Raw genomic sequence first — 21,902 nt, 5'->3', positions numbered from 1 at the left:
TCATTAGAAACATAAGTACATTTAGGATATAAGTTTGAAAATTTCTATCATAAGTACTGTGTGTCTGAAGATGACTTTCTAGAGCACTGTGTGCTACATGATGAGGAATTGATGTATAGAGTGAAACAACGTCACAGGTTAACCAGATGTAATTCTCGTTCCAAATTTTATCTTTTAACGAGATAAGGACATTTTTGGTATCTTTTAGAAAACCTGGAGTTTGCTGGGCCAGAGGTTGTAGCAAGGTGTCGAGCCATTCTGATAGTTTTTCTAATATGGATCCTATCCCTGAGACTATAGGTCTCATCGGTGGGGGATTAGTTAGTTTGTGGGTTTTAGGTAGAGCGTGAATTATGGGAGTAATGGGTTGTTCAACATATAGATAGTTAAATTGTTTCTGATTAATGAAACCCCCTTCAAGACCTTCGTTCAGCAAACTTTTCATTAAGAATTTTATTTTGTCTGTTGGATTTGAGTCAAGTTTTTTGTAGGTGTTGACATCAGATAGCATATCGATTATTGATTGTTGATAATCTGATTTATTCATGATGGCAATTCCTCCGCCTTTGTCTGCCATTTTAATCGTGAGTTCTTTATTGTCTTTCAAGGTTTTCATTGCTTTTTTCAGGCGGTTGGGCATGTTGGGTTTTGGATGGTTAGTTTTGAGTCTGTCTGCTATACTTTGTAGTTCTTGTTCAATGATGAATTGAAATCGGTCCATAGATTCAGTTCGTGCATTAACAGGATAGAATTTGGAGTTGGAGGTTGTGAAGTTTGAAGCCATCATGACAGTTTGGTCTGTTCTCTCAGGTTGCAGACTTTCCAGGCATGCTAGAGTTCTGAGTTCTTGGAAGGAGAATTCAGACATAAGTTGGTGTTTAAGGTTATTGGAATCCCTATTGGGTTGGCTTGTGGGAGTCGTAGCAATATTGAGGTCTTCTGTTGTGGTAGAATTTTTAAGAAAGTATTTTTTGACAGTTAAATTGCGAATAAATTTGTTTATATCTAATAATGTATTAAATAGATTGAAATTATTGTTGGGGGCGAAATTAAGACCCAAAGTGAGGACTTCTTCTTGATCTGCCGAGAGAGGGAAGGATGAAAGATTTGTTGCGTTGGAATTTAATAATGCTGGAACTTTCGCGACCGGAGGTGACGGGTTGGTTCTTGATAGGGTCGATTTGTGCTTCCTCCCGCCCCTCCTGCCTCGTTTTTTGACATATGTACGGTGGCTTCTTGTCTAGGGTAAGGACGGGAAGAAGTTCCAACAGGTTCTTCTTCTGATAAGCCTTCTGCAGAGTCAGGTTCCGTGGAGCTGAAGCTTACCCTGCTCGGTATATCTCTATAGCGTTTGTGTTGTTGATTGCGTTGTTTTAGAATGGGTCTAGGTCTGGAAAAATTGCGTTCCTTTCGATTCCAGTTGTATACTTCTTTGTTCATATAGTCTCGTGTATCCCGCTGGAACTTTGATTTCTTTGTTTCAGCTATGGATAGGTCTAGTTTGTCGATGTAAGAAGACGTGCGTGAATCCAGCTGTGAAAAGGCAGGTAAGCTTGAATAGACATCCAGTTCTTTTTTGATGTCAATTATTTTGATTTCCAATTCTATTAATTTTTGTTCTTCTTGTCTCGTGATGAGGTTCATTAGCTTGATGGAACAGTCAGAGAGAGTTTGGTTCCATTCTGTGTGGAAGTCTTCATTGTATATAAAGGAGGGCATCTTCTTCAAGCGTAGTCCCCTAGGAATCATATTTTTTGAGACGTAATTTTTGAGGGTAGTGAGATCCCACCATAATTTTGCCTGTTGCGCCAAATGTTTCTCCAAGTTATGAAATGAGGCTTCCAAATCCGGGTTTCTTTCAGAGGTGTTGCCACTGCTGCCAAAGACTTTTGCGGCCAGTTCAGATCTTGTTAACTGAGCCTCGTTTGATATGTTGAGCGTAGTCTCAAGAATGTATATGAGTATAATTATTGTAAAGTATATTTCTTGTGGCACATATACATTAGGTGTCTCTCCAAATGTACAGGAATTGGTGAGGAAAAGTTATAAAAACAATGAGAAAATATATTTTGAGCCAGAGTATGGTATACAAAAATGTTTTGAGAATCTTAATTTGCATAGACGATTGGTTATATCCCTGTAGACATATTATCGTGACAGACTTGCATAAAACTTCTCCTGTTGCACCAGAAATCAATGCAGGACGGTTGTACACATGTGTAGAGAAATAGATTCTTTTAGTCCTGAATAGGGCATGTGTAAGTAACAAGGGTGAGCACGTGAGGCAAGGCCGAAAGCTCAGGCAGAAGGTAAATACAGAAGGAGTCCTCCAGCTCACCTGACACTTGCTGTGTGTGTCGCGGTCATCGCACGGGCTCTCGTGTCGGCTCACGATGGGTATAGACAGGCAGAGGCAAAGGGGTTGAGTCCAGCGCTGAAGAGGATAAAACGGAAACTAGTTCCAAGTTTACTGAATAATCGATTAAAAGGTCCAATGAGTTGGAGTCCTGGTGTGCAATCGGGAGTAAATGACGATCCAGTCCTGAAGCCTACGCGTTTCAGACGTTAGGCACGTCCTTAATCATGGCTGTTGAAGTTTTTGATACTAGGGCCCCGGTTTTTATATGCGTGAGTTCCGGGTTGTGCAGCTGATTAGACTTGATTGCGTGTCAGCTTACAATGAATCATTGGAACGCACGCCAAAGCGTCTCCAAGATTCTAAGTGCAAAATTGCTATAAAGTGGAACGTTATTAAACTAAACGTAACAAATCTTTCATCCTTCCCTCTCTCGGCAGATCAAGAAGAAGTCCTCACTTTGGGTCTTAATTTCGCCCCCAACAATAATTTCAATCTATTTAATACATTATTAGATATAAACAAATTTATTCGCAATTTAACTGTCAAAAAATACTTTCTTAAAAATTCTACCACAACAGAAGACCTCAATATTGCTACGACTCCCACAAGCCAACCCAATAGGGATTCCAATAACCTTAAACACCAACTTATGTCTGAATTCTCCTTCCAAGAACTCAGAACTCTAGCATGCCTGGAAAGTCTGCAACCTGAGAGAACAGACCAAACTGTCATGATGGCTTCAAACTTCACAACCTCCAACTCCAAATTCTATCCTGTTAATGCACGAACTGAATCTATGGACCGATTTCAATTCATCATTGAACAAGAACTACAAAGTATAGCAGACAGACTCAAAACTAACCATCCAAAACCCAACATGCCCAACCGCCTGAAAAAAGCAATGAAAACCTTGAAAGACAATAAAGAACTCACGATTAAAATGGCAGACAAAGGCGGAGGAATTGCCATCATGAATAAATCAGATTATCAACAATCAATAATCGATATGCTATCTGATGTCAACACCTACAAAAAACTTGACTCAAATCCAACAGACAAAATAAAATTCTTAATGAAAAGTTTGCTGAACGAAGGTCTTGAAGGGGGTTTCATTAATCAGAAACAATTTAACTATCTATATGTTGAACAACCCATTACTCCCATAATTCACGCTCTACCTAAAACCCACAAACTAACTAATCCCCCACCGATGAGACCTATAGTCTCAGGGATAGGATCCATATTAGAAAAACTATCAGAATGGCTCGACACCTTGCTACAACCTCTGGCCCAGCAAACTCCAGGTTTTCTAAAAGATACCAAAAATGTCCTTATCTCGTTAAAAGATAAAATTTGGAACGAGAATTACATCTGGTTAACCTGTGACGTTGTTTCACTCTATACATCAATTCCTCATCATGTAGCACACAGTGCTCTAGAAAGTCATCTTCAGACACACAGTACTTATGATAGAAATTTTCAAACTTATATCCTAAATGTACTTATGTTTCTAATGAAGCACAATTTCTTTCAATTTGATGGAAAATTTTTTCTCCAACTGAAAGGCGTCTCTATGGGAGCCAAATTCTCCCCGTCAATTGCAAACCTGGTAATGGCGTGGTGGGAGGAATCATATATCTTTTCCATCAACAACCCTCATGGTACAAACATTGAGTGGTATGGACGTTATATCGACGACCTCCTGCTAATATGGAAGGGACCCACGGATCATATTTCAAACTTCGTTGACTATTTAAATCAGAACCCCTACAATCTCAGGTTCACCCACAACCATGACAAATCGTCAATAGTATTTTTAGATCTAGAACTCGAGGGAAAAATAGGGCAAATCATTACAACTCAAACGCACCGGAAACCCACCTCAGCCAACTCCATTTTGCATGCTACAAGTAATCATTCTAGACATACAATCAAAGCCATTCCAGTAGGAGAATTTCATCGCGCTAAAAGAAATTGCACATCAACTAACCAGTTCAATATAGAGCAAGAATGCATCACAACTAGATTGAGAAAGAGAGGCTATCCACAGTGGTCCCTCAACAGAGCCCGAAACATCATCACCAAAAAACCAAGAACCCTACTTCTAGAACAACACAAAACTACCAAATCAGAATCCAATCAACCAACTCTGGTTCTACAGCAAAGTAACCAGTTTGAGGAAATAAAGAACCTAGTGGATAGGTACTTACCAGTTCTCATGGAGGACGTTGACTTAAGGTCCATCCTGAAGGAAGGTTGTAGAATTATAGCAAGAAAGGCTCCAACAATAGGCAGCACACTATCACCATCCCTATTTACATCCCAGGAGACCAAATCAACGTGGCTGGAGACTAAAGGGTTCTACAAATGCGGACAGCACCCCTGTAAGGTATGCCAATATGCTTACCCCACCAAAATGTTCAGCGACTCTACACAATCAGAGACCTACACTATTCAAAATTACATCAATTGCAACTCTGAATCCGTTATCTATATCATCGAATGCACAGAATGCCAACTAAAATATATAGGCTGCACAAACCGTAAATTTAAAATTAGAATTCTCGAACACCTCAGCTATATAAGAAATGCAAATATCTTAAACATTTCTAGTGCCTCCAAACATTTTATCCATCATCACAATCGATCAGTTAAATTTTTCCGATGTTTTGCCATAGAAAAAATCCATCTCCCCAAAAGAGGAGGTGACATAAAACATAAAACTCACCTGCGAGAAGCTTTCTGGATATACAGACTAAAAACAAGGTTCCCACAGGGACTCAACCTTAAGAAAGAACTTATGTTCCAGTATTAATATTATAGTCTGTATTCCAAAGGATATATCATACTATCTACACAGTAACTAATTCTATGAGCAACAGTCTCAAACCAATGATATCTCTCCGTTTGTCCCTAAAGTCAATCAAATTCTTCTGCATACATAACATGTGCTTTTTGTAATGCAAACGATACAATATTTTGACTTTTTTTCTTTTTTAGCCAGTCACTCACCCTCACCACATGTTTTAAAATCTTTTTGCTTATTTTTCTTTTCCCCACACTCCCTGCACTCTACATTTATTCTTTGATCCAGCGTACAGATACCAAGGGCCCTCCCCAATTGATTAATATTCCCATCAACGAACTGCAATATATTTTTTTAGTTCCCTCACTAGTTGACAACAAGACTACCAACATCTTACACAAAATAAAATATAATATGTACCTAACCCGTTCATTACATAATAATCTTTAGTCTGGGACATTCAAGAGCAGCACCCTCTGCATAGACCCACGATATCACCTACTCCTAGTTCACACTTATCTTTGCCGGCCCACAGTAACGCAAATCAAATCCTGACAAACTCTAACACAAGTTCTCAAAAAGACGCCGCCCGTTATAACTACATGTCATCTTTTATATATATTAATATATCACGTTGCTCCACAGCAAAAAATCTAATCTAAATCTACATTTATAGACTTCGTAAAGTCGAAACAATGTCACAATGAACGTTTGTAGCTAGCTCGATACAGTTACTTACCAGATAAACATCGCACTTGGATCAACAGCTGTCTCCAGGAGGCTTGTCAGGTTCCCTTGCTCCCCATTGGCCTATCCGGCCAGCCAATTACACACATAAGTTCTAGTATACAAACAAAGAAGTCAATGTTACGCAACACATAGAAGCGATGTCCTAACATTTCCTAATTGCAACCAAAAACCTGCAGTTAGAAACACACGTCTTATGTTTCCCCAGACTTTGTCCCTCATTCTCCTACAAGTTTAGTTTAATAACGTTCCACTTTATAGCAATTTTGCACTTAGAATCTTGGAGACGCTTTGGCGTGCGTTCCAATGATTCATTGTAAGCTGACACGCAATCAAGTCTAATCAGCTGCACAACCCGGAACTCACGCATATAAAAACCGGGGCCCTAGTATCAAAAACTTCAACAGCCATGATTAAGGACGTGCCTAACGTCTGAAACGCGTAGGCTTCAGGACTGGATCGTCATTTACTCCCGATTGCACACCAGGACTCCAACTCATTGGACCTTTTAATCGATTATTCAGTAAACTTGGAACTAGTTTCCGTTTTATCCTCTTCAGCGCTGGACTCAACCCCTTTGCCTCTGCCTGTCTATACCCATCGTGAGCCGACACGAGAGCCCGTGCGATGACCGCGACACACACAGCAAGTGTCAGGTGAGCTGGAGGACTCCTTCTGTATTTACCTTCTGCCTGAGCTTTCGGCCTTGCCTCACGTGCTCACCCTTGTTACTTACACATGCCCTATTCAGGACTAAAAGAATCTATTTCTCTACACATGTGTACAACCGTCCTGCATTGATTTCTGGTGCAACAGGAGAAGTTTTATGCAAGTCTGTCACGATAATATGTCTACAGGGATATAACCAATCGTCTATGCAAATTAAGATTCTCAAAACATTTTTGTATACCATACTCTGGCTCAAAATATATTTTCTCATTGTTTTTATAACTTTTCCTCACCAATTCCTGTACATTTGGAGAGACACCTAATGTATATGTGCCACAAGAAATATACTTTACAATAATTATACTCATATACATTCTTGAGACTACGCTCAACATGTCAAACGAGGCTCAGTTAACAAGATCTGAACTGGCCGCAAAAGTCTTTGGCAGCAGTGGCAACACCTCTGAAAGAAACCCGGATTTGGAAGCCTCATTTCATAACTTGGAGAAACATTTGGCGCAACAGGCAAAATTATGGTGGGATCTCACTACCCTCAAAAATTACGTCTCAAAAAATATGATTCCTAGGGGACTACGCTTGAAGAAGATGCCCTCCTTTATATACAATGAAGACTTCCACACAGAATGGAACCAAACTCTCTCTGACTGTTCCATCAAGCTAATGAACCTCATCACGAGACAAGAAGAACAAAAATTAATAGAATTGGAAATCAAAATAATTGACATCAAAAAAGAACTGGATGTCTATTCAAGCTTACCTGCCTTTTCACAGCTGGATTCACGCACGTCTTCTTACATCGACAAACTAGACCTATCCATAGCTGAAACAAAGAAATCAAAGTTCCAGCGGGATACACGAGACTATATGAACAAAGAAGTATACAACTGGAATCGAAAGGAACGCAATTTTTCCAGACCTAGACCCATTCTAAAACAACGCAATCAACAACACAAACGCTATAGAGATATACCGAGCAGGGTAAGCTTCAGCTCCACGGAACCTGACTCTGCAGAAGGCTTATCAGAAGAAGAACCTGTTGGAACTTCTTCCCGTCCTTACCCTAGACAAGAAGCCACCGTACATATGTCAAAAAACGAGGCAGGAGGGGCGGGAGGAAGCACAAATCGACCCTATCAAGAACCAACCCGTCACCTCCGGTCGCGAAAGTTCCAGCATTATTAAATTCCAACGTAACAAATCTTTCATCCTTCCCTCTCTCGGCAGATCAAGAAGAAGTCCTCACTTTGGGTCTTAATTTCGCCCCCAACAATAATTTCAATCTATTTAATACATTATTAGATATAAACAAATTTATTCGCAATTTAACTGTCAAAAAATACTTTCTTAAAAATTCTACCACAACAGAAGACCTCAATATTGCTACGACTCCCACAAGCCAACCCAATAGGGATTCCAATAACCTTAAACACCAACTTATGTCTGAATTCTCCTTCCAAGAACTCAGAACTCTAGCATGCCTGGAAAGTCTGCAACCTGAGAGAACAGACCAAACTGTCATGATGGCTTCAAACTTCACAACCTCCAACTCCAAATTCTATCCTGTTAATGCACGAACTGAATCTATGGACCGATTTCAATTCATCATTGAACAAGAACTACAAAGTATAGCAGACAGACTCAAAACTAACCATCCAAAACCCAACATGCCCAACCGCCTGAAAAAAGCAATGAAAACCTTGAAAGACAATAAAGAACTCACGATTAAAATGGCAGACAAAGGCGGAGGAATTGCCATCATGAATAAATCAGATTATCAACAATCAATAATCGATATGCTATCTGATGTCAACACCTACAAAAAACTTGACTCAAATCCAACAGACAAAATAAAATTCTTAATGAAAAGTTTGCTGAACGAAGGTCTTGAAGGGGGTTTCATTAATCAGAAACAATTTAACTATCTATATGTTGAACAACCCATTACTCCCATAATTCACGCTCTACCTAAAACCCACAAACTAACTAATCCCCCACCGATGAGACCTATAGTCTCAGGGATAGGATCCATATTAGAAAAACTATCAGAATGGCTCGACACCTTGCTACAACCTCTGGCCCAGCAAACTCCAGGTTTTCTAAAAGATACCAAAAATGTCCTTATCTCGTTAAAAGATAAAATTTGGAACGAGAATTACATCTGGTTAACCTGTGACGTTGTTTCACTCTATACATCAATTCCTCATCATGTAGCACACAGTGCTCTAGAAAGTCATCTTCAGACACACAGTACTTATGATAGAAATTTTCAAACTTATATCCTAAATGTACTTATGTTTCTAATGAAGCACAATTTCTTTCAATTTGATGGAAAATTTTTTCTCCAACTGAAAGGCGTCTCTATGGGAGCCAAATTCTCCCCGTCAATTGCAAACCTGGTAATGGCGTGGTGGGAGGAATCATATATCTTTTCCATCAACAACCCTCATGGTACAAACATTGAGTGGTATGGACGTTATATCGACGACCTCCTGCTAATATGGAAGGGACCCACGGATCATATTTCAAACTTCGTTGACTATTTAAATCAGAACCCCTACAATCTCAGGTTCACCCACAACCATGACAAATCGTCAATAGTATTTTTAGATCTAGAACTCGAGGGAAAAATAGGGCAAATCATTACAACTCAAACGCACCGGAAACCCACCTCAGCCAACTCCATTTTGCATGCTACAAGTAATCATTCTAGACATACAATCAAAGCCATTCCAGTAGGAGAATTTCATCGCGCTAAAAGAAATTGCACATCAACTAACCAGTTCAATATAGAGCAAGAATGCATCACAACTAGATTGAGAAAGAGAGGCTATCCACAGTGGTCCCTCAACAGAGCCCGAAACATCATCACCAAAAAACCAAGAACCCTACTTCTAGAACAACACAAAACTACCAAATCAGAATCCAATCAACCAACTCTGGTTCTACAGCAAAGTAACCAGTTTGAGGAAATAAAGAACCTAGTGGATAGGTACTTACCAGTTCTCATGGAGGACGTTGACTTAAGGTCCATCCTGAAGGAAGGTTGTAGAATTATAGCAAGAAAGGCTCCAACAATAGGCAGCACACTATCACCATCCCTATTTACATCCCAGGAGACCAAATCAACGTGGCTGGAGACTAAAGGGTTCTACAAATGCGGACAGCACCCCTGTAAGGTATGCCAATATGCTTACCCCACCAAAATGTTCAGCGACTCTACACAATCAGAGACCTACACTATTCAAAATTACATCAATTGCAACTCTGAATCCGTTATCTATATCATCGAATGCACAGAATGCCAACTAAAATATATAGGCTGCACAAACCGTAAATTTAAAATTAGAATTCTCGAACACCTCAGCTATATAAGAAATGCAAATATCTTAAACATTTCTAGTGCCTCCAAACATTTTATCCATCATCACAATCGATCAGTTAAATTTTTCCGATGTTTTGCCATAGAAAAAATCCATCTCCCCAAAAGAGGAGGTGACATAAAACATAAAACTCACCTGCGAGAAGCTTTCTGGATATACAGACTAAAAACAAGGTTCCCACAGGGACTCAACCTTAAGAAAGAACTTATGTTCCAGTATTAATATTATAGTCTGTATTCCAAAGGATATATCATACTATCTACACAGTAACTAATTCTATGAGCAACAGTCTCAAACCAATGATATCTCTCCGTTTGTCCCTAAAGTCAATCAAATTCTTCTGCATACATAACATGTGCTTTTTGTAATGCAAACGATACAATATTTTGACTTTTTTTCTTTTTTAGCCAGTCACTCACCCTCACCACATGTTTTAAAATCTTTTTGCTTATTTTTCTTTTCCCCACACTCCCTGCACTCTACATTTATTCTTTGATCCAGCGTACAGATACCAAGGGCCCTCCCCAATTGATTAATATTCCCATCAACGAACTGCAATATATTTTTTTAGTTCCCTCACTAGTTGACAACAAGACTACCAACATCTTACACAAAATAAAATATAATATGTACCTAACCCGTTCATTACATAATAATCTTTAGTCTGGGACATTCAAGAGCAGCACCCTCTGCATAGACCCACGATATCACCTACTCCTAGTTCACACTTATCTTTGCCGGCCCACAGTAACGCAAATCAAATCCTGACAAACTCTAACACAAGTTCTCAAAAAGACGCCGCCCGTTATAACTACATGTCATCTTTTATATATATTAATATATCACGTTGCTCCACAGCAAAAAATCTAATCTAAATCTACATTTATAGACTTCGTAAAGTCGAAACAATGTCACAATGAACGTTTGTAGCTAGCTCGATACAGTTACTTACCAGATAAACATCGCACTTGGATCAACAGCTGTCTCCAGGAGGCTTGTCAGGTTCCCTTGCTCCCCATTGGCCTATCCGGCCAGCCAATTACACACATAAGTTCTAGTATACAAACAAAGAAGTCAATGTTACGCAACACATAGAAGCGATGTCCTAACATTTCCTAATTGCAACCAAAAACCTGCAGTTAGAAACACACGTCTTATGTTTCCCCAGACTTTGTCCCTCATTCTCCTACAAGTTTAGTTTAATAACGTTCCACTTTATAGCAATTTTGCACTTAGAATCTTGGAGACGCTTTGGCGTGCGTTCCAATGATTCATTGTAAGCTGACACGCAATCAAGTCTAATCAGCTGCACAACCCGGAACTCACGCATATAAAAACCGGGGCCCTAGTATCAAAAACTTCAACAGCCATGATTAAGGACGTGCCTAACGTCTGAAACGCGTAGGCTTCAGGACTGGATCGTCATTTACTCCCGATTGCACACCAGGACTCCAACTCATTGGACCTTTTAATCGATTATTCAGTAAACTTGGAACTAGTTTCCGTTTTATCCTCTTCAGCGCTGGACTCAACCCCTTTGCCTCTGCCTGTCTATACCCATCGTGAGCCGACACGAGAGCCCGTGCGATGACCGCGACACACACAGCAAGTGTCAGGTGAGCTGGAGGACTCCTTCTGTATTTACCTTCTGCCGGGGATCGGATATCTTGTGGAAATTTCCTTCTTTCTTGGTAACTGATGAATCCTTTCAGGCATGTTTGAAGGGCTGGTTATTGGAATATAGTCAGGAAAATCAAGCCCATAGGGAAGACAGCCACTTGTTTTGGGACACAGCCAAGGCAGTACTGAGGGGGAGGATCATTTCTTTTGTGGCGTCGCTTAAACGAAAAACCAACAAACTTTATAACGAGTCTAGTAGAAATCTTCGCATGAAATATACAGCGTACTCGGCAAATCCCACATTAGCGCTTCGGGATGAATGGCTTACTGCTAAGGCAGAGTTTGAAATGTGGCTAGATAGAAAGGAAAGGTTCCAGAGAGAGCAAACAACTGCGCATTTCTTCAGGTATGGTAATAAAACAGGATCCCTGTTGGCCAAAATGGCGAAAGGGCAATTTCGCCCGACTCACATAGGGGGGTTGAGAGATGGGAACGGGGAAATACAGAAAGATCCAAAGATCGTCAATGATATACTGGGAAATTACTACACTGCACTATATGCACAGGATACTTCGGGGAAGACTGAGGGGAGGGCGTTTCTGGACTCTTTAACGATACTTTGATCACGGAACAAGAGATAGTATCAACCATTAAATCATTGACGAATAATAAAGCGCTAGGACCGGACGGGTTTTCTAGTGACTTTTACAAGATTATGAGGGAGGAGGTCACACACATTTTATTGCCGGTATATAATCATATGCTTTTAAATAAGGAATTCCTGAAATCTGGCAATGTAGCTTATATCAAGGTATTGTACAAGGAAGGGAAAGATCCGACTAACCCGGCTCCTATCGCCCAATCTCTTTGATAAATCAGGATGTTAAAATATTGTCGAAGATATTGGCCGACAGGTTGGCCCTGTTTCTCCCGGATCTGATTGGGTCACACCAGGTGGGTTTTGTTAAAGGGAGATCGGCGGTCAAAAATATACGCACGGTTCTGGCGGTACAAGACTCAATAAAGACTACTAGCATGGAGGGGTACGAGTCGCCAGCACTTTTAACATTAGACGCCGAAAAGGCCTTTGATAATGTTCACTGGGATTGGCTGGGGTTAGTTCTAGATAGATTTGGGATACAGGGTCTGTTTAGGAATTACCTGGAAGCGTTATATTCAGAACCCCTAGCTAGGGTGTTCACCACAGGTTTTCTTTCAGCACCGATCCATTTACAGAAGGGAACAAGACAGGGCTGCCCCCTGTCTCCATTGCTGTTTGACTTGGCTTTGGAACCTCTGGCGAGACATCTTCTGTCCTCCAGTGATTTTGAAGGGATAATGGTTGGTAGTCAGGAGATTAAACTGACATGCTTTGCTGATGATCTTTTGCTATTTCTGAGATCGCCTGGGTATCATTTGGGGGGGGGGGGGGTGCTGGAGAAGCTACGGTACTTTGGATCATTCTCAGGATATAAAGTCAATGTGCAAAAGAGTCAATTACTCTACTTGAAGGAATCAGGGGCAAGACCAGCCTTGCAGGGTATGGTGGAAATAACCAGATCTTATATCACATACCTGGGGATTAAAATAGGCAAATTTCCCTCTTCCCTCTATAAACTAAATTATTCACCCTTGTTTGAAAAAATTCATAAGGAACTAAATTGATGGGCGTCACTGCCGTTGTCATTGTAGGAGAGCTGCTCTTTTAAAAATGATAAGCTTTGCTCGTCTGCTATATCCAATGCAAACAATACCCATATTGATCAAGCACCTAGATAGCCAAAAATTACAGACAGCATTTCTACAATTCTTGTGGCAGAAGAAAAGACCTAGGATTGCATATAAAAAATTGGCACTGCCCAAAGTTGATGGTGGCATACAGTTACCACTTATTCGATATTACAATTTAGCGGCCATCTGTAGGCACATAGGTGATTGGCTGCATAACACTAATTTGTACTCCAATGTTCAACTGGAACAGGCTTTGGCTGGATCGCATTCGTTGACGGCACTGTTACACCTGCCCTATGCTCAGCTGCCTAATAATGTTGTCAAGTTTGTTGCTAAGGGATACTATAGGCGCCTGGAAGGCGCTGCGGAAGCTTTTTGGCCTTCCCTATGGTCTTTCTAAATTCTGGCCATTATGGGACAACCCCATGTTCCCACAGGGGAGCCAGAATAAATTATTTTCGCCGTGGAGATCTGAGGGGATCAATGTTCTGGGCCAACTCATGAATGTTGAAGAGGGAAGATGGTTTACGTGGCAGGAGTTCTCTAGCAAGTATAATTTAAGGGATAATCAGTATCTGCAATATGCTCAAGTAACAGAGTTATGTAAAACCAAAGTACGCAATATTGATGTAGTGGAGATGTGGGGGGCATTTGATGGGATGGTGCCGCAGGCCGTTATGGGTAGAAGTCTTGCAAGTTTATATGGTAAGCTTCGGAATGTCCACCTTGACTCTTTTAGTACCTCCTGCTTTCGGACCTGGGAAGTGGAGCTGGAAGATCCAGAACTCTCTAGCAAAATTCGGAAAGGGTGGGAGAGGGTGAGGAAGTTCATGGTAAATGAGCAGTGGCGTGAGATGCACTTCCGGCTTATGCACAGAGCGACATATGCCTTTAATTTATCCTATAGGGACGCTCCAGCACAGTATCGGCGTAGTTGTCCTAAATGTGACCTACATAAAGCTAATCTACTTCACGGGATGTGGTTGTGCCCAGAAATTCTGGCGTTTTGGAACCTTGCTCTACAATTTATTAAAGACACCTGGGGGGAAGAGGTGCACGCAAACCCACCGGCAGTGCTGTTTCACTATATCCCCATGGATCCAGATGTGGGGGGGGGGGACCACCTCCAGTAGCCCGGAAAGGAATCCATATGGCATTATTGGCTATCAAGAAGTGCATCTTGCATCACTGGTTGTGACTACTCTTAAAACTTTATTGGGATATGATAAAACGGACCTAGAAAGACACAAAGAAAGGTCTACAGAACAATTTTTTAAAACTTGGCGTAGATTTATTGAAAAACATTATTCCACAGCGGAGATAGGGGTGTTCTTGCGCACATTTCAACACACATCAAGGTATAGTTTACAGAGTATCCAGGGCACGCTAGGCATGCTACTGGCTAGTTAAGAACCTGCTCACCGAGATGGAGGAGAGTTGGGGGGAGGGAAGGGGATGTTCGGCTTTGTTTTGCCTTATTCAATGCCTTGTAACTTGATGATGACAACTAAAATGAAAAAAAATATTTTGGAGTTAGAACACATTGTTATATGATGTACTTATTATTGTATGTGTGACACGTACTTTATACCTGTAACTGTTCTGACGTTGAATAAAAATATATTTGAAAAAAAATTGTGAGTCAGAATGTATTGAAGTAATTCTAAAATGAGATCACACATTTCACCATCCCGGTTGCTGGTCCCCAGGAGGAAGCGGACCGCCTCCATTCCATCACAGTGCTGTATACAGGTATACAGAGACTCTACGTCTGCCATAACCAGTAGCATGTCTGATTCAATTTGAATGCCATCCAGCCTACCCAGGACTTCCGTCGTGTCTTTGACGTATGAGGGTAGCTCAGCGACCAAAGGTTTTAAATAAAAATCAACAAATTTACAAATAGGGTCACAGAGACCACCCATACCTGACACAATCGGACGTCCTGGGGGGTCCACAAGACTCTTATGCACCTTAGGCAGAAAGTAAAGCGTAGGGATCTTAGGCTCTTCAATTAGGAGTTCCTCATGTATTTTCTTTGGGATAAGCCCCTTGTCCAAGGCTCTGTCAAGAATTTTAGTTAGTTCTAAGGAAAAAGCAGACAAAGGGCTATGTGTTCGTTTGACATAGGTCTGTTTATCACACAATTGTCTCAGGGCTTCTTTTTCATATTTGGCCATTGGCCAAACCACTATGTTCCCCCCCTTGTCTGCTGGTTTGATTACAACATCATCCAGCAGTTGCATTTCACTCAGCGCCTTCCTCTGACTGACAGTCAAATTGTCACCACCTCTCGTAATGGACAGTTGTTTGAACTCATCCATGACTAGTCGGGTGAAAATTTCTACTTGGGGGCACAGGGACAAGGGGGGAAACATCGTGGATCTAGGCAAAGCAGATGTAGGAAAAGAACCTGTTACCTCTGCTGTCTGTTCACGCAAAAGTTCCTCAAGAGCCTGTAAGGCCTCTCTTTCCATCTCACTGGTCACAGTCAAGGTATCAGTGCTTCTACTATGAAGTTTTTTTTAAATCAATTTGCGCGAAAATAAATGGAGATCCTTTAACGCTGTAAAAAAATCAAAAGAATTGGTGGGTGAAAAGGTCAGCCCCTTACTGAGGACCTCACATTGGGCATCGGAGAGGGCATGAGAGGATAGGTTAATTACCTCTAACTTATTGGTTGGGTTCTTATCCTGTTGATAGTTACGTATGTTCTTGTGCTTTGCATTTCTATCATAATGCCGTCTTGAGCCCGAGGGTCCCTGATTAGTCCCAGTGGTACTGTTGGTGTTGATATCCCTAACTCTGCTCGTGTCCTCACCCGAAGTTCGGGATGAAACTGACGAGGATCTCGACTGGGAGAAAGATCTTGATCTAGAGCGACCGCGCCTCATACACCACCTATACACCTTATTGAGTTGATAGTCTTGTAAATCCCTTTGGAATTTCCCTGATTTTGTCGCATAAATATCTTTCTCCCACTTGAGATATTCTTTATCTAAATCCTCTTGTATTTTACTGAGGACCTCATTGGAAAAATCTTTTTTAAGGACAGCTTGTATATCTTCTATCTCATTTTCCAATTCAATCAAGGTATTGGAATTTGACTGAACCAAAAGGTCCATAAAGCACTTAGAGAATGTATCTGCCAGGCTCTCCCACTTCCGTTTGAACTCATCATTTTCTATGTCAAAAGAGGGGAACACTTGAACCCTCAGTCCTCTGGGGACAAGGCCTCTAGAAATATATTTAGTAAGAAAAGCCTTGTTCTACCAGATTCTGGTTCTTTTGTTTAAAAGGAGCTTTAGTTTAGTACTGAGCTCCCTACTCTCCCTACCACCACTAACTGAAACTAAAACAGGGTCCTCATTGAATATTTGGTCCAGTTGTACGAGCCATGTTTCGTCACGGGCTCTAAAGTTCATGTAACGCTGTGCACTCACCTATTGCTAGACACGTATACTGAGTATTCATGTCGAGGTGAATGGCATTAAAAATACCCTGGATCATGGGAACTGACCAGAACGTAATCTCGGATGAATATTCTAATACATGGCTAAGCAAATTTATGTTCAAAAGAAGGGAATTGTCAAAAATATTTTAAATGTGTGAACCTAAAAGTGCTATGTATTATGTCACTGAAGCTCACAGCTCTGCTGACAAAAGAGCCTACATGGGGGATGGCTATTCTATTTCAAGTCATTTAGTTTATGGCTTTGCATTTCAGCTGTTCCAAAGGCAACGTGAGAAAACGTGATGACATTGTATTTCTTATGGCTAAAGATATGTATTAAAGAGGGGATGGGAAGACTGCATATTACCATATTTAGAATGCTCATGCTTTGCAAGTATGAAGTTACCACCTACTCTCATTTTCCTATAAATAAAGATGGATCGCCCCCTGTGGGCAGAGACTGTTTGAACACTGAAGCTGCGTGTCATGGTCTCTCCGGCCGGCCTCTCTCAGATCCACCATTGAGAGAGCATTTCTTAATTTGGAACTCATAGACAAATGCAGATAATGTCCAACGTTAATGGACAATGTAAATTCTGCAGCTGAAACACCTGAACTCAATAATTAGAAGGTGTGACCACATACTTTTGGCCATATAGTCCGCTTCAGATGTCCCTCTTGGAGCGGAACCCCAATACCCGGCCACAGCGTTGCCGAAGCTGTGGCCGGGGATTGGGGTTTCTGCTCCTTCAGGGAGCAAAAAAATACCCTTCGCACTGAGGAGAGAAGGAGGAGAGAGCGAGCGACGGAATACACGGCCGTCACTTGGAGCTCATTAAAGTGATGGCCGTGTATTACCCGGCCCCATAGACTTCTATGGGAGCCGGGCAGCCGGGAGAACGGCCAAAAATAGGGTATGTCCCATTTTTTGACGGCCCGGTCAAAAAAATCGGTCGTGTGAATAGCCCCATTAGGGGTCTATTGTTCCTACTGCGGCCGTCTGACGGACGTTTTTTGAACGGCGGTCACATGGCCGGGAAACCCTGTCGTGTGCATAAGGCCTTACTGTATAGACTGGAATAGGATGACAAAAATCTTTTCAATATCATGAGAGTGCAGGGGATTTACATAAATGCTTTATTGTATTTCTGGGGGGGGGGGGATATATAAGGCAGGTTAGGAACATTATACACTACACACGAAGAGATAAAGTGATGTTCACACATCATGGATTCTGTCAGGATTTAGTGTGAACTTTAGTGGAGCTAATCCACGTGCTGATCCGCATGCCAAATGATTCTCTTTAAATTAAAATAGTGAATTAGCGTAGTGAAGGCTCTGCATGTATCTCCCCTGTCACAATCTGATCTCTGGGGGAGAGGGCTGTAATCCATCTCTTTCTGGAGACTGAAGAAATCTATGACATTTCTCTGTTAATTGACTTCTAATCATTTTGGCAGCCATAACGTACATACACCCTGGTGTACTGTCTATACAGCAGTGGCGTAACTACCGCTGTAGCAGCCATAGCGTCTACTACGGTGCCTGCCGTCATGCCCCCAATGCGGAGTGGTGCCGCTAGCAGCCGCTATGACATGTTACATTTATTCTGCGGGCCAGTATGATTCCGGCGACACAAAATAAGTTATTTTTACAAAAGTTATTTTCTTATCGAAAAAGTTGTAAAACATAAAAAAACAATATAAATTTGGTAATTTGGTACAATTTGGTATCGCGGGAATCGTATAAAAAGCATTATAAAAAGAAAACTGTAATGACCCCTCTCATCCTGCCAACATCTTCCTCCATGGCGATGCCAGCAGATGCGGCTGTCCTGTCCTGCAGTGACTACTAGGGTGTGCCCGCAAGCTCATTCCAGTCCTTAGAGGGCCAACACGCGCACATGTTAAGAACTAACTAATTACTCCAAGATCACCATGGACTATATAAGGAGCCCTGCCCTTTCACTCTTTGCCTGAGCATTGTTTGTATTCCTCTATTAGTCTTGCAAATGGTCCGTTAGTTGTTTCCTGCTCCCTGTGTTCCCATGCCCTGCTACCTTTATCCTGACATGGGTTAGCGAGATTATTCAAGTAGCTGGGTTAATGTAGTTAGGGGCAGTAGAAAGGGGTCCAAGAAAAGGAAGGCCAATCCTGTTTCTGATATTCCAAGTAAAATAGCCAAGTTGGGTGATGATGCGAGGGTGTCGGTCTCAGAAATGGCAGCCCTAGTGGATACTGATCTTCCTAACAGCCAGGAGAACAGCCCAGCTAGTAGTCGGCGGGATGGTAATGCAGGTAAAGCAAGACAATTGGTAGTTGTAGGGGATTCTATAATCAGGAAGTAGGATAGAATAATTTGTCGCCAAGAAACCTCAAACTAATGATTTGCTGTTTCCCTGGTGCCAGGGTTTGGCATGTGGTGAAACGGTTGGATAAATTACTGGGAGGGGCTGGTGATGATCCAGCTGTTGTGGTCCACGTGGGAACCAACGATTGAATACATGGTAGGTGGAGGAGCCTTAAGAATAACTTTAAAGAACTAGGCTACAAGCTGAAGGGAAGGATCTCCAAGGTTGTATTCCGTGCTATGTACATCACAGGAAAGACAGCGGGAGCTCAGGGAGTTAAATGCATGGCTGAAGTCTTGGTGTGGAGGAGAAGGCTTTGGGTTCCTAGAGCACTGGGCTGACTTTTCATTGGGGTACAAACTGTATTCTGCAGATGGTTTGCATCTAAATGGAAAGGGGTCTGCTGTGTTGGGGGAGAGAATTCTAGCAGGGGTGGCGGAGTATGTAAACTAGGGCTGAGGAGGGAGGTCAATGTAGAAAATAAAGGGGTAGTTAGGTTAGAGATGGGTCAGACCATATTGGTGGGGGGAGAAATATACTGTGAGGAGAGAACTAGACAACTGTTACAAAACAGCAATGAAAATAAAAATTCCCAAATAATGTCAAATAATCACATTTCTGAAACTGAAAGTGAAAAAATTAAGTTAAAGTGTATGTTCACAAATGGCAGAAGTCTACCAAGCAAAATGGAGGAGCTGGAGGCCTTTGTACTGGAGGAACATATAGATATAGTTGGTGTTCCTGAAACATGGCTGGACTCTTCACATGACTGGGCTGTAAATCTACAGGGTGTTACACTGTTTCAGAAAGAAAGGACAAATAGGAAAGGTGGTGGTGTATGTCTGTATGTGAGAAGTGATATGAAGGTGAGTGTGAAAGAGACATTAGAGGGTGAAGATTGTGAGGAGATTCAAACCTTGTGGGTGGAATTACAAAGGGAGGTAAACACTGAAAATATTACTTTTGTTGTAATTAGAGATGAGCGAACTTTTCAAAAGTTCGGTTCGGCTAGTTCGCCGAATTTCACAAAAAAGTTCGATTCGGACCGAACTAGTTCGGACCGAAACTGTCACTTACGTGCGCCGAGCATGCTACTGTCTCGGGTGCTGATAGAGTTAATGGGCTGCACTAACTCTTTCAGCAACCTTGACAGTACATGCTCGGCGCGCGGAAAATACAATTTAAATGTAATAAAAAAATAAAAATTATACGTTCGTACTTACTTTCCTCCTGTCCGGCCTCCAGCGATGACGTTTCATCCCTTTCGCCGCTGCAGCCAATCACAGGCTGTAGTGGCGGTCACGCACGTCAGGATGACGCTTCATCCCACGTGACCGCCTCTGCAGCCAATCACAGGCTGCAGCGGCGACATGGATGAAACGTCATCGCTGGAGGCCGGACAGGAGGAAAGTAAGTATGAACGTATTATTATTTTTTTTGGCATGTATGTATATTTGCATATATGTATGTATGTTGTCATGTATGTATATATGTGCATGTATGTTTGCATGTATGTATGTATGTATGCTGTCATGTATGTATGTATATACAGTGAAGGAAATAAGTATTTGATCCCTTGCTGATTTTGGAAGTTTGCCCACTGTCAAAGACATGAACAGTCCAGAATTTTTAGGCTAGGTTAATTTTACCAGTGAGAGATAGATTATATAAAAAAAAATAAAAAAAATAACATTGTCAAACTTATATATATTTATTTGCATTGTGCACAGAGAAATAAGTATTTGATCCCCTACCAACCATTAAAAGTTCAGCCTCCTCCAGACCAGTTACACGCTCCAAATCAACTTGGTGCCTGCATTAAAGACAGCTGTCTTACATGGTCACCTGTATAAAAGACTCCTGTCCACAGACTCAATTAATCAGTCTGACTCTAACCTCTACAACATGGGCAAGACCAAAGAGCTTTCTAAGGATGTCAGGGACAAGATCATAGACCTGCACAAGGCTGGAATGGGCTACAAAACCATAAGTAAGACGCTGGGTGAGAAGGAGACAACTGTTGGTGCAATAGTAAGAAAATGGAAGACATACAAAATGACTGTCAATCGACATCGATCTGGGGCTCCATGCAAAATCTCACCTCGTGGGGTATCCTTGATCCTGAGGAAGGTGAGAGCTCAGCCAAAAACTACACGGGGGGAACTTGTTAATGATCTCAAGGCAGCTGGGACCACAGTCACCAAGAAAACCATTGGTAACACATTACGCCGTAATGGATTAAAATCCTGCAGTGCCCGCAAGGTCCCCCTGCTCAAGAAGGCACATGTACAGGCCCGTCTGAAGTTTGCAAATGAACATCTGGATGATTCTGAGAGTGATTGGGAGAAGGTGCTGTGGTCAGATGAGACTAAAATTTAGCTCTTTGGCATTAACTCAACTCGCCGTGTTTGGAGGAAGAGAAATGCTGCCTATAACCCAAAGAACACCGTCCCCACTGTCAAGCATGGAGGTGGAAACATTATGTTTTGGGGGTGTTTCTCTGCTAAGGGCACAGGACTACTTCACCGCATCAATGGGAGAATGGATGGAGCCATGTACCGTCAAATCCTGAGTGACACCCTCCTTCCCTCCACCAGGACATTAAAAATGGCTCGTGGCTGGGTCTTCCAGCACGACAATGACCCGAAACATACAGCCAAGGCAACAAAGGAGTGGCTCAAAAAGAAGCACATTAAGGTCATGGAGTGGCCTAGCCAGTCTCCAGACCTTAATCCCATCGAAAACTTATGGAGGGAGCTGAAGAT

This window comes from Rhinoderma darwinii, chromosome 4 (assembly GCF_050947455.1).
Source record: "Rhinoderma darwinii isolate aRhiDar2 chromosome 4, aRhiDar2.hap1, whole genome shotgun sequence".
Classification (NCBI taxonomy): Eukaryota; Metazoa; Chordata; class Amphibia; order Anura; family Rhinodermatidae; genus Rhinoderma; species Rhinoderma darwinii.
Note: the sequence above shows the minus strand (reverse complement) of the source record.